The following is a 15671-nucleotide window of genomic DNA, read 5'->3' on the forward strand; positions in this document are numbered from 1 at the left end:
TTTACACATAAACAGCAACACATTCCTTTCCATAATCATAAGAAATCGCTTCTAATACCAGAATACACGGTACCATTACGGCGATATCATAGGTATGTGTTTTTGACTTTCTTCTTTTGTATTGGACACCAAAGCTCTATAAAAAGCCGTACAATGAGGGATATATTGCTTGGTCGAGCAAATGAACCGCCAAATCCTTGTATCAAAGATTTTCCAATCCTTAATGCAATTATGAAAGGACTACCTTTATATTCACAGAACGTATTTGAGAAGCAGAAAATACGATCAGTCCAATAATATTTTCATGCGGCAAGACGCTAACCTTTACGAAAATTATGTGGTGTTAAGCAGTTGCTTAATTTCACTAAGCAGTTGCCTTGCTGATGTGTTTCTTAATGCCTAAGAATCAAAATTTCTTTTTGGATTGCAAAATAAATACACAGGAATTTGGCCAAGACGTTTAACTATTGCTATAGGTACATAGATGATCTGATATTGTTAAAAAATGGTGAAATACCCAATTCCCTTCCTCATGAAGTAAACGAGACCAGCCAAGACAGTATCATATGATTCATATTTAGATCTCTGTATAAAAATGACTAAAGCGCAAGCGTTTGGTACACTTTTAAGGAACAATCGAGCTTGCTCTTACCACGAAGATTTCAAAGACCGTCATATGACTTTTGCTCAAAAGTTGTTTGATCGGGTTTGCAAAATAAAAGTGCAAAAGATATTCCGCGACTTGGTCTCATATTGAAGTTGCAAAACTTATTGAACGCCTCTCGTATGTCTTTGAAACACTGCCATAGTCTTAGAGCATAGTAGGAAATGATTTTTACTTGATAGCATGGGGAATTATTCATACATATGCAAGTGAACACACTCAGTTGTAATCAAACAGATAGAGTACCAATGCACGGTGACTTGGCTGATGTCGTGTCATTGTACCCTGTCAGAATAGGACTTTGCTCATAATTTATGACACTAGTGTGTATGTTCTCGATTACTTACATGCCATCGCGATGTAGTTTTGAAACAAAAACAAGAAACAACCAACCGAGTCACACATAACCGGTACGTTTTCTGCAGCTCTTATAATCTGCAGAAGGTTCTGCCAACCTGGATGTATGTGACTTAATGGATGGGGTACCTTCATGACGACTGTCAGTTGCCGGCCATTGTAACCGAACATCACATTGGAGAACACTTCTGTGACATTTGCTGCTACATCAGAGAGAGCCACGTCCGCAAAAGCTCGTCCTTTGGAGTGAATCATCAGTGTCCACATCCTTGGCTTTGTGAAATCTCCCTGTTATCAGAAAACCATGTATACGTATGCCATTGAATTATTGAAATAACTTAATGGTTTGGACAGTCAAGATGTATTATAAATAATGTGTACAGTCCTTTTGAACTCAGAATCATTTATTAACAATTATAACGTATTGTTACCACGATCTTCATTTGTTAATACTTATGCAAATTGATAGACCATACTGACATACACGACTCACTTCCTTTCCTACCTGTAACCGAATAACAACCAACTTTCCACAAGACTGTATGACAAGAGGGGTGACTTCAACTTTCACTTAATGCCGAGTATAATTCCAGCAGATCTAGCCTTTGTGTTCACATTTCACAACTTTTGAGTTAGAACTCGAGGATGGTCTTTCTACGAAGAAACAACTTTATAGGCCTTACTAAAGCTTTCAAAAGGTCTTATGGAAACGTGTAGTTTTGATGCATTGGTGACCAAAATGGTGCAATTCCCCATTTGTTTTTTAGGAGAACGTTTGTCTTGTCTCTGGATGTGTGTGTGTGACTGTGATGGGTGCGGTCACTATTTGATGCTGATTAATAAGCACAATCTCATGGTGATGATTAAGTCGGAATCGTAAAAAGGATTCTGCTTTCAGCAGAGACTTCTTATAATTATGGAGTGAGTGAGTGAGTATGGTTTTACGCCGCTTTTAGCAATATTCCATCAATATCACGGCGGGGGACACCAGAAATGGGGTTCACACATTATAATTATGGAAAGGGTTTTGATGCCTTTATTGAAATAAAATAATGTCACCCCCTTTATCCTATATATGGTATTTTCTTATCCCTATATATTTTTTTCTTACCCCTATATATTGTATTTTATTACCCCTATATATTGTATTTTATTACCCCTATATATTGTATTTTATTTTCATTGTATCATGACACATGCGCTGGACTCCCTATTGCAGCATTGATTTCAGTCCCATTAAACATATAGCCGTTCAATCTTATCAAACTCGTGTGCGAGAGAAATCAGTTATCGGTTTTATCGTGCGACACACCTTAATGGGGGAGGAAGAACAAATAGCATGCATCAATGAAAGGTTCTGTCAAGGATGAGAATGGAGGTGAATCAGGGATTCAAAACTCGGATCATGGCACGGCAAATTGAGGCGCCTTAGACTACTGATCATCGAAAATACAATGCACACTAAAATATTTAAATATTTGGCCGTTTTCACCATTGAGGATGAAACTGGTATGAATAAAGATATCTAAGCATTTGTGCACGTGATTGTCTTCCCGCACCATCCAACTGTTCAAAAAAGAGCTCACTTGTCCTGTTGGCAGTTCCAGCAGTGCCACATTCTCCAGTGTAATATTGCTGCCCAGGAGTACAGGTAAATCATCTGAGGTCCCGACAACCAGCACTCGTGAGACGTGACACCAGTCGACCGACGAGTTGGATCTTGTTCCACAGATTCCAGACTGGCTAAGAGAAACTATTTTTCAATTTCATACAATGATGAAACAGAAAGTGGACATTATTTTACGAGATAAAATGGTTCTTTCATTACGTTTCATCATGATCTTTGCATTTTTGTTCGAAAATATATAGAATTATGTGTTGTCGAAGACAAACGCATTGCTTGCTTTTGAACATCGGACCGATAAGAATTTTCTTGGCGCCCAAAAGTCACACGTTTTATGCAACGTACATGTATCGACTTAATGACATTCGAGTCTTAGAATTTCTGATATTATTGGAAACAAATCTCTCATTTATCTAACACATTTCCTAACATTGCAACTTAACTGCTTGAGGTCGTAATTGTGTCACAACAACTGATAGTTTTAGACGTGTAAAAGTTCTCTACAACTCTGCCGTGAGGAAATAATTTTGTGATGGTTCAAAAGCCTTGCTTTTATAGAAAATGATTGATGTTATGAAATATTACATGTTGAAGAAAGAAACATGTGTTATTTATATGGTATGTGAAAACGAAATCTTTATGAAATTATTTCTGCACTGACTACTAAATTGTAGAAGGAAATATTTGGCAAAACAAACTCTCCCAACTTGCAAAGTCTCATACTCTTTACAAAAGGTTACAATGAATCCAATTTACGACTATTTGAGATTAGAACAAGTGGTAATTGAGTTCTTGTTGTGACGTTGTTCCCTATTGTATTTTGCGTGACGAACCAGTTGACGTAAGACCGAAACAGTGGTTGTGACGTCACAGAGAAGCAGCACATGGATGTGGGGCTGGAGGACATTCTCCACATCTCTTAGGATTGTCAGCAGGTCTTCCTCTGTTGAGGAGCTAATGTCATAGTCCACATAGGAAATACCTGATGTTTCCAACGAGTTGGGGAAGTGTACACCTGAAACGTATAATATGTACTTAATATGTACGAGATTTAGGATTTTCAGTGATCCATTCATATAATTTTTACCTTTATTTTGCCTGCTACGCCTAATGGAATCTGTTTCGGCAGTAAATCGAAATGATTATTTTCTGGCGATGACATTTTATATTTTCGTTTTTTGGAATATAGTAGGAGTAGTTTATTCCGAGGTAATATAGTCCATAGGCCCAAGGTGCATACTGAAAGGAACCGAGTGAGAAAGTATATTATTTTGTGACAGGTGAGGTGAAATTTGGTTTACCGTCGCCTCCAAGATTATTGCACTTATATAGCGACGTGCATGCATGTGTGTGCGTGTGCGTGCGTGTGCGTGCGTGCGTGCGTGCGTGCGTGCGTGCGTGCGTACGTGTGTGTGTGTGTGTGCGTCTTTTGGTATGACGCAGCCGGGGATCGAACCCCGAACCTTCCGCTCTCCGGGCGGACGCGCTTCCACTAGGCACGGAGGCGGTCATTTTGAGACAGTCTCACTGATATGGCTTCATAAATATATATGAGAGGTGACAAGTGTTTTCAGATGGTTACATTTGATGATGACATAAACACATTAAATTTGTGGATTGTTGGATAGCCATACAACTTTAAAGGAAAGTACAATTGTAATACTTGATATTTGTTCCAAATGTGTAAGACGTGATATTCATCTTTTATCTAAGGCAATTTACAGATATTACATTATATCTCAATTCCAGCTTTTCCAATATACCTGCCAGTTTCTATTCATAGTTTATGAGAACCAGAACTGAACTGAGCAAGAGCACGTCTATATTTCAAATAGTTGAATCGTACGAGTATCCAAGTGTTTATGTGGCATTTAATAATGCAGAAAGCCAATAGTGCTGTAACGAAAGTTCTAGTCTACCTAAAACTTTATTTAAAAATGTTCTTGCCATACAAATCCGACTTCTTAGGCTTGAAATCTATGTTGAATCCTAGATGCCCAAATTTGACAACCAACGCTTTCATTGACTAGGACCGTATGTTTCCGTGTTTGTTTTACGTGAACAGTTCACTTGTCTTTGCGTGTGTTTATGACGTGTGCCACCGGTGGGTCAGGGTTCCCTCACCTTTTCGCTAACACATGGTATCATAACTCAATCTGTTGTATGATGTATTGTCGGAGTTTAGCAGGAAACGTTTTCTCTTTTCACGAGAAACATGGTTTCATAACTGATTTTCAACGATCCGTTCATTCTATTTTCACCGCTAATTTGCTCCTTGCACAATGGACTTCGTTTCGGCGGATAATCGAGACTGGTTATTTACGTCTTATATTCAAAATCCAGTTACCTCTTCTAGACGATCTTGGCAGTTGACTACTTCCATATTGTAACAAATGTTATATTTGGGATAACACTTTCTTAGTAAAGTACAGATTCTCGTACTTTTTTGGGTTGAGTCCCGTCCGGGATTCGAACCTACACTTGCCAGAGTGAGGCACCTAATCGCCAGCACACAAAGTCAGCGATCTAACCCACTCAGCCATTGAGGCTTCCCCGAAGATGAAAGTCCGACAACTGGTAGTCTAGATCACCTACTTTGAGTACCCCTCTGACAAGTGTAAATTGGCACGGCTCCCATGGCCGAAAGCTATGAATACACAATGCCATTTAGAAAGTGGTCAAATGTAACAAATGTTATATTTGGGATAACACTTTCATTTTCGTGGAAGCCTCGGTGGCTGACTGGGTTAGATCGCTGACTTTGTGTGCTGGCGATTAGGTGCCTCACTCTGGCAAGTGTGGGTTCGAATCCCGGAGGGGATTCAACCCAAAAATGTACGAGAATCTGTACTTTACTGAGAAAGTGTTATCCCAAATATAACATTTGTTACACTTGACCACTTTCTAAATTGCATTGTGTATTCATACTTCCATAATGCCTCCCCACGTGAAATGGTATTTATATGTATTACTTGCCCGTGAAGAGATCACCCGTTTAATAAACATACAGCTGTATTACACATTGTGTAATACCAAAGCGCCTGTTAATGCACTGCGGGAACAAGTTCCACGAACAAATATTGAAAACTCTCAACATCCCTGGACTTATTCAACGACGGGGCGGTCGGGTAGCCTAGTGGTTAAAGCGTTTGCTCGTCACGCCGAAGACCCGGGTTCGATTCCCGACATGGGTACAATGTGTGAAGCCCATTTCTGGTGTCCCCCGCCGTGATATTGCTGGAATATTGCTAAAAGCGGCGTAAAACCATACTCACTCACTCACTCACTTATTCAACGACATTGCGTACAGAGATGATAGATCATTGAAAGGAGTTTATGCACACTCGATGACCCCAGCAACCCCGTTGCTAGGCTGACGTCACATGGCATTGTTTCGCCAGTGGATCTTGCAACAAAATTTCTAAAATTACGTCATTGGGTATTGTGACGTTATTGTTAACTTTGTGATGCAGGGCCCCGTTCCACAAGGCGATCGTAGCGCCACGACACGTGTACATCTAGGTATATTGGCGTTATTGATAACCTTAGCGCTACGATAACTTTCTGGAAAGGAATCCTGAATTCTTAAGGTGGGCCGTTGCATGATATTAAATTAATACGTGTCAACGTTTGACCTGCTTAAAGTTGTTTTGTTTAACTCAATTTGATTATGCTATGGATCGCGTAGATGACTGCCTATATTCACACACGACATTGAAATTCTAAAATAAGGTTTTAAACGGCAAGTAATAAATAAAATACTAAACTCGCCCCCGTGCAGTACCAATTTAAATGCAACTCGTGAATAGTTCTGGTATCTGACTCGCTTTCGCTCGTAAGATACCAGAACTATTCACACGTTTCTTAAAATTAGTATTACACGGGAGCTCGTTTAGTAATCTATATTTATTAGAAAAATCATTTTCCGAAGCAAAGCTACTTGAATTACGTCTGGTAGGTACTAAGACTGGTACCAAGTTGTAAAACGATGCCTGCGCAACGCATCTACGAAACACTCCCAGTCTGCTTGAGGGAATCGTTAAACAACACAGTGTACAGCAGGCGATGCATTGACTCAGCGAAGCACATGTCGTGAGAAATGGCTGTCACTAGCGATTTCGTGACATTCAATGTTGACAGTCGTGAAACGGAGGAGGGAGTGGGGATAATTAGAGATAAGCAGTGGGTCTTCCGGTAATGGACTAGCTGCAAATGCGCTTCAACTGATTTACCCACCTGATTCAGAAATAAAGGAAACAGGCTCGTCCATTTCATATTTAGGTCTATGCATAGAGTGAGTGAGTGAGTGAGTTAAATTTTAAGTCACATCGGCAATATTTCAGCCATATCGTGACTACTATGCATAGAGATTCAGATTGACAAACAACTCTTCACAGGACAAGAAGGATACCATTAACTATCTAATACTCAACTTCCTTTGATGTCGAGCAATACTCCAGCAGCTAAAGCCTTTGGTGTCTACATTTCACAATTTCTGAGGTACAATAGGGCATGGTAAAACACCATTTGTTAGGGATACATAGGCATATACTCATGACTCTACCGAATATTATCAGAATATGTTCTAAATAAAATTCACAAGTGGTCTCTTAAATTTTCAAAATAAAAAACCATATACATTTCTGCAGAAAATATAAGCCACTATAAGACCCTGACTATTTTTTAATGGCACCCATATCAAAGTTGTAAAGGAGGCCACGTTTTTGGGACTCATTCTTTGATAGCCATTTAACTTTCTTACCACACATTAAAGCTAAATGTCTGAAGGCACTCGATTTGTTGAAAGTTGTATCTAATTCAAAGTGGGGAGATCAGACAACCCCCCTACACTTATACAGATCAATGATCGGTTCAAAACTAATTACGGCTCCATTGTCTATGGTGGAGCCTGTAAAGGTAATTTACAAAACTAGATACTTTCCATCACCAAGGCCTGAGGCTTTGCCTTATCATAGTCGGATGAGATATCCCTCAAACATCACCGTCTGAAATTATCCTGACAATACATCACTAAATTATGTTCGAAGCAGTCAAAGACCGCCTCCGTGGTCTAGAGGTAGTGCGTGCGCAAGGTCCGGGGTTCGATCTCCGGCTGCGTCATACCAAAAGACTTGTTGTTATCCTGTCTGGTACTCGGCATTAAGGGGCTAAAACAAGGGCTGGTCGGAGTCAGTATACTGTGTCTGAGTGGGATATTCATGTTAAACTGCGGCATGGTATCTCAGTGTGCTCGCACTATAAATCGGCATCAGTCCGGACTACTACAAGCAGCCACACACACACACGTGCATGCACGTCGCTATATAAGTGCAATAATCTTTGACGCGACGTTAATCCACATTTTACCTCACCTAATCAGTCAAAACGTTCAATTGCGTATTTAATCCTCTCTACGAAGATATTTACCATAAGAAATCATCTTTTGTTCCACCTCTCGAAACCAAATCAAATCTTGCCTGGTTCTAATATTAAACTTCAAGATACAACTCCCACTCAACATTCTTCATCGCCTCCTTGACAAATGGTAAAGCCATTGGTAGACCTTATATTAACCAAACTATAGGAATAAGATACTAACCAATTAATTTACCAACAAGAATACAACCAATTAAGAAATATTTTTGACACTTATAATATCTTCAAGATAACCAGATAACAATTCAATATTCACAGCAGAATCAAATGCCATTTTAACAGCCATGAAATATATCACCAACCAATCTAAGCATAAACAGTTCATATTTTTTTCAGATTCTCTTTCGAAATTGTTGAACCGTTTAATGATCTTGCTACTGGACAATACGATATAGTTTTTTGTTGGTTACCCAGCTACGCTGGAATCATGGGTAACACAATGGCTGATGCTGCAGCTAAAGGAGTTCCAAAACAAATCTGTGATACCACTTCTACTTCAATACAATGATTATATACCTGTGATCAGATGTTACATCAAGGATCTTATGCAAATGAAGCGTGACACCCAAGTAGGTATCAATAAATTACATCAAACTAAACTAACTACACCTACATGCGTTGTCAGTCCAGATTTGAAGAGGTAATGCGACGATGTCGTATTGGCCATTCGCGATATACTCATGTATAATTATATTGAAAGGCGATGATGATCCTCCGTTTCGTATCCTTTGTGATAAAAGAATCACGATTAAGCGTGTCCTGCTTGACTGTACTGATTGTTCAATCACAAGGGATAAATACTTCAGTGTCAAACAGTCAAGGACCTTTTTAGTCATGTTAATGTTAATGCTCATTATATTGTGGTGGGCACGGGTGGCCCAGTCGTCTAAGACGCTGTGATTCGCTGTGCAGAGTTGCGCCCTGTGTACATGCCAGAAACATATGATATGGGTTCGAATCCCTCTTCGCCCCGATTATGTTTCTAGGTTTGTCAGCACCATACCAGAGCTCGTGGGTTTCGCCGAAGTGATAAACGTCTGAGACCTGCATCACCTCGGGCTTTCCTCCCACATTAAGCTGACACGCCGCGATATAACTCACTCACATGTAATATTGTGCTTTTTTAAAAAAGAAGAAAAGAATTACTTAATAAATTGTGATGTTCAAAGTGTGTTATTTCAAAATTTGGTAGCGTTAATTAGTTAGTTAGATTGTCAGTTGCTGTACCCTCGAGGAGGGTAACGTAAACGTATTGTACCTGCAAGAGGGTATGTAAGTTCCACGTCATTCAAAGTACTTTTACGCATGCCTGAATTTTTAAAGTAGTGTATTTCTCATTTTACTCTAATGGATAAACTTGCATACAATCGCCAGCAGCTGGAGGAATGGTGTAAATCTTGCTGAGGAACCGTGTAGGTGGCAGAAGTATCGTAAGTCCCCACGGTCCGTCGTATGGTTGCCTAACTTTGGTTGGTTGCGATCAATAGCCCATTTATATATTGTGTTGTTGAATAATAATTTCTTCTTTTAAATGTTCTCAACTAGTTTAACATCAAAACTGTGATACTCTAGTTATTATACTGTCCAGATTGTTATTTAATCTAAACATATCTACTATAAATGTCCATAAATATTGCCGATGTGACGTTAAATTTGAACTCACTCACTCACTGTAAACTATAAAATGTCCAGATGAGTTACACAATTAGTGAGGTTTTTATTATGTTATGTATGCTTTTCGCACTCCCGCTCTCTTGCTTGTTCAACAAACAATACACACAAAAATGTGGATGGCCTCGTAAGATATCTGCGATGCATAGCTGAAAACAGTCGAAAACACATGGTGAACGAGAGTCTATATCTGAACACCTTGTCTATCACCGTGTGAGAAAGGTTTTACAAAAGCTCCAATCCATGCCCTCCAAAGTTCAGTGGAAATGCCAATTTGGTTTGGTTTTATGTTCATGACAGTATATTGACCCTGTTTTATGCAGAAATCTGAGAATGTTGTTGAAAATCCACACACAACAAAAACTTCCCAACTTTCTCGCTTTGGGGAGTTCACTCTAATATCATACTGGAGCAACACGATACCAAGTGTATTTCGATATTTAAATAAGCATTTACATAAAATGACGTTCCTAACTGTTTGCTGATGATACACCGCTATATGTCATTATTGATGACCCATTATCAACAAGTAGTTCAATTAATCATGATTTGTAATGTATTTCTCAATGGACTAAAACTTGGGAAGTAAAATTTAATCACGATAAAACAGAAGCAATTCAATTTTCAAGAAAACGTAACGTCACTGTCCGGGCTGATCTGTTCATGAATGATGTAAAAATAAAGAATGTTAATAGCCACAAACACCTCGGGCTAACTTTACAAAGTGATGGGCATTGGCATAGTCATATTGAAAATCTAACTGCCAAGGTTAGCTCATTGATAAATTGCTTTCGTAGTCTGAAATATCGTTTGAACAGACACAGTCTACATACGCACTATTGTTCATTCATATTACCCTTGTTTGATTACTGTGACTATATATGGAATAATTGCACCAAGGATCAAGAATAGTCTTAGAAATGTTACATCTAGATGCACTCAGGACAATATGTGGTGCCGTGAGGGGCACAAGGCATACACAATTATATAACGAAACCGGTCTATCCTCCTTGGCTGAGAGACGACACTTTCACAAATTATGCATTTTTTATAAAATGAAAAGTGGAACACCACCAAATTATTTATGAGATATGGTGCCTGTAAAAACCTTGGATCACCCACTTTATGAAACACGTAACACAAATGAGTCTAATTGCCGAACTGAATTATTTAAAAAATCGTTTTTTTACCTCCCACAGTCTCCGCCTGGAATGTACTAGATTCTACTTAGAGAGAAGCCCATTCATTTTCTCACTTTCAAAAAACAACCTTGGCAGTTAGATTTTTTAGATTTTTTAGCGATAATGCTGAATGTTCATGTGCTTTTTTCAACGAAAGTGCTTTACACTACCTGCTTTGCTTGCCCAACTTACACTGAGATTAGATCTGAAAGCTATTAGTGTGTTAATGGATATGAGCTACGAACCGTGCTGTTTGGTAACGTCAGCCTAGACAAAGAAATACTGCTGAATATCGTTGACTCTGTACATCATTTCTTCTCTATGAGCAAAAGAGTTGTCTAAACATGTACTCTTACATAAATCTCACTAACAACTGTTTTATCTTTGATGTACCACATATGACTTAATACCAAGTCTATACTACTAAATAATTATGCTACTGAAACTTGTTTGAATTTGGTGGGGGAGATATATTTATATAGGCTCTGCCTGTTTATCAATCCCCTTTCACTGTACCAAGTGGAAATAAATATTGAAATAAAAACTTACCTAACTCACGTTCACGTAAAACAAGAACGGACTGCCAGTTAAGAGCATTCAGAAGATGGACGAGCAGCATGGCTTTGCGTTGTAACTGATAACTGCGATAGTTAACTTCTGAATAGTTTTAAATAGAGGAAAAGTGGAGGACCAGATATATATTAACAACCAATTAGATTGGAACGTTTGTCAACACATTAGCCAAACAAATATATACTTAACTTGGAATGTAATCCTGATCCTATTTCGTATTTCATTACCTGTTTACTTGTCCCTGTTTTCACAGTGCACACTTGTTTGATGAGTTTTCCGAACAGTATGGTCAACATAGATTTCAAATTAACATTACTGACAGAGACAGGCTGTTTTTGACATATTGATTTTCTCGTCAATGTTTAATAACCATATTACATTAAGTATATTAGTACTGTATTTACAAAGCCCTCCAACTGTCTGAAGTAAAACCGGTCGCCTGGTTACAGGAGATAATGATCTGGAAACGACGATCATTATATTGTGATAAGTGACTTTCATATTGCTCGTGGACTTGATATTTCGGATACAAATATGCTTATTCCAAAAGTACATACCCAAAGAACATTAAATGTTTGCATTTTATAGAAGCATTTACACATTATCTCTTGATAATTTCGAAGCGCTCCTTGGCAACCTCGGGTAGAATGTGTCCCCGGCACCCCATTGCTAGTCTTAAGATGCGACTTCATCAGGCAAACCGTTTGCCGTGGGGTGCACTCCTGTGTCAGAGGTGGACGGTGAGTCTGGCGGTTGAATGTATCTTTTCCCAACACACCTCGTCGACCCTAACATCACCCAGACGGGTGGTATGACGGGCCAAGTTCTAGTAATCGGCTGGATACACCAATCCCTGTGCATTATATTTTGCTTGCACAAATTTAATTCCTAATTTATTTTTGGGGGGTATTGGTCAAACTACTTCACTACACATGTTGACTTACATTAAAATGTTTAATTTGCCTAGATCCGCATACCCAGGAGGCAGCATCTTATTGGGCAATCAAAGACTTTATGACATATACATCAAAGATCTTATTCTATGTAATACTCTCCCTCATATCCGCATGTCCACCTTGTAACGCCCTCTCACTTCTTTAGAAAGTGCGGAGATAGCTGATAACATCATGACAGCAAAAAATGACCTGACGTTGACGTCAGTTGACGTCAATACTCTCAACACCCATTATTTCATTAGAATAGGAGCAGATATAAGGCATTAGAGAGAACATTCACGTCAGTCAAAATCCTTTCCCTCACCATATCCTCAAGCATATCATGCGAATCACCGGTTTCAGTCCCCAACTCATCACCCAGGTCATGACAATCTCAGCTGTATAATCAAAGACCCCAACCCATACCCTTCAACGACTCCATGAGATTCCCATGTGAATGTAACGCTTGATCTATCGAACCAGTTCCTGCTTTTGTAAACCTAGTGCTAAAGACACCTAATCAATACCTGTCAACGGTCTTTTAATAAACATATGATTGAATATCCTTGTATTATAGGGGTCTCTTCACTCTGCCATCACCTATTGTTTGGAATAGGTGATGCAGTCATGTGTGTGGATTTGAAGAACAATAAGAGTCACCAGGGCTCATCTCAACATTTTATTGCACATTGGTAGATAACTACACATGTTATACTGCATGTTATACAGACTATTTTAAGAATTCATACATTCATACATTGCACAGCAAATAATATGATGTGTCTACATGTCATTATAGCTTATTAATACATGTATTACTATAAACACTACACAGCCCATAATCAAATTCAAAATTACACATTAAAATCCTACAAGATGTGAAACGGAACCTGCATATTGTGCACGTGTCTGGTCGGCGTCTTCAACGGCATACCACCAGACGTTGTCCGTGTCACCAATCCTCACCAACGGCAAGACACAAGCACGTCTGACATACAGGTTCACGACTGGGTCAGTATTGAATTTTGTCTGTAGTCCAAATCTCTAAATGATTTAATACTTTCATAGAGTAAAAATGACTTATCTACCATCAACCTGCTGCCTCATGAGGTTAACCGTGTTCACTGTTAGGGACCTGTAGCTATTGATTGTCAAAGTGAGATCAGTTCACCTGCCACCTTTGGACATGCTCCCCTTCCTTGTGAAAACACCACCACTGATAATCCCCACAAGCCTTGTGTCAAAGCTAGGATAAGCCGTATTATATATGGCACCCTTGGTCTGAGTGTGAGGCAATGGTGTTGTTGTGTTGAAGTGAGTTACATCATTAAACGATGTCTTGAATACAAGATGTTTGAGTTTTGACATTATATAGATACGTGACTGCACGGCGTAGCGCGTGTGATTGTGAGTGTTCAGACATTATGATGTAATGTTTACATGTCTACTCAACCGTGAAGATCCGTGGTAGAATAGGTCTTCGGCAACCCATGCTTGCTTTAAAGGGCGACTATGCTGGTCGTAAGAGGCGACTAATGTCCACTAGTCATTGACAGGTGTCCATACTTGCCATTTTTCATTAAAATTAAAACAATAGTGTTCCTTAGAAGCTGTTCCATTCGAACTAATTTCCATGCCTGTTGTACCAAAGTCTTTTGAGTAAGATACCAAGAACCAGAGGACGATAAATACACACCTAGATATTTATAACTAGGGACTATGTCAATGACAGAATCTCCAATCCTAAACTTTTCATAAGAACTAAGTTTGCCGCCATTCCTGAATACAATCACTTCGCTTTTTTGAGTATTAATAGTCAATTTCCATTTATCACAATATCACAATATCAAGACGTTTCTGTAGGCCATTAGCTGTTACATCTAACAAGATAATGTCATCCGCAAACAATAGAATAAATAATTCAAAAGGACTTAAAGTTACACCATGAGCTCCCTCAAAATTCCAAAATTTCAGTGAGGTGGACAATGGCCGGGATTTAATTGATACGATTTAATCGATTGTATATTTATGTGTTTTCTAATTTTGATCATGTTTGTTTTATTCAAAACAATTATATACCTAACTGTTTTACTGTCCTTTGTCGACATATATTTTTTAAAGAATACCTTGTTTTCATTGCTTTTTAATATTGCCGATGCGATGTAAAATATTAACTCACTCACTCGATTTCGGAGCTGGAAATATTGACAAAAGTAATGCCCTAAATATTGCCCTGAGATCGCCACAGATTGTTTCAGGTTTTCCGGTCCTTATAACGGACGCAAAGAAAGTATGTTTGCATTTTTTACAATACAGGTTACAAAAGTGACCACGTATCCCAATTGCGTGGACCGATGCTCATGATATTAATCACTAGATCGTATGGTACATACTCAATTATTTACAGACCGCCGTCATATGGCTGGAATATTGCTGAGTGAATGAGGCGTTAAAAATCAAACAACCCAAAACATAGCTGACCAAGGAATATAAGCTTATATTTATAAACACACGCTTGTGTTTCCAGTTATGGTCCAAAGTTCAAAAGTGCATTCATGCGAAGACAGATATATATGTCCTTATAGATAGATCCTTTTGTTTGGCCTGGATATCATTACTCTACATCCGAAGAGACAGGTTTTAAGTATAATTCTTGGGCATATTTTCACAATTGACACTGGATGAAAATCGTGCCACCCTTTTCATAAACAAAGGTATTTATCGCTTATTTGCGGTAATCTTGGATCGTTTAAACACCATCTTTCAAAAAGTAAACTTTATGGGCCAATAATATTCCCGCACAAGCCCTTGGTGTCTATATTTCACAACTTTTAAGGTACAATCGAGCATGCTCTTTCTACCAAGATTTCAAAGATGATCATAACACTCTTTGATCAAGGTTTACAACATTCAAGGCCTCATTAAAGCTTTCGTAGACATGCGGATGCCATTTCCAAATTTGACGCGTCAGTGACACAAATGGTGTCCGATCCATTTCTCAACTTTGACCTGTACCACATGTTACCGTGTGCGTTTCAGATGAACTCTTGACTTGTCTTTGCATGTCGTTGCAACGAATTTGTCTAAATGTTGTGAACATTACCAGCAAGCCTCACCTTTGAATAAGGAGAAAGTCGTTGATGTTGATCTTTACTGAGCTTTTGCTGACCAAAATGTATTGCCGGGATCCTTGCTTCTAAGAAAAACAAAGCCCCATCTCTGACTACTTT

This window comes from Haliotis rufescens, unplaced genomic scaffold (genome assembly GCF_023055435.1).
Source record: "Haliotis rufescens isolate VD_foot unplaced genomic scaffold, xgHalRufe1.0.p SCAF_8, whole genome shotgun sequence".
NCBI classification, from domain to species: Eukaryota; Metazoa; Mollusca; class Gastropoda; order Lepetellida; family Haliotidae; genus Haliotis; species Haliotis rufescens.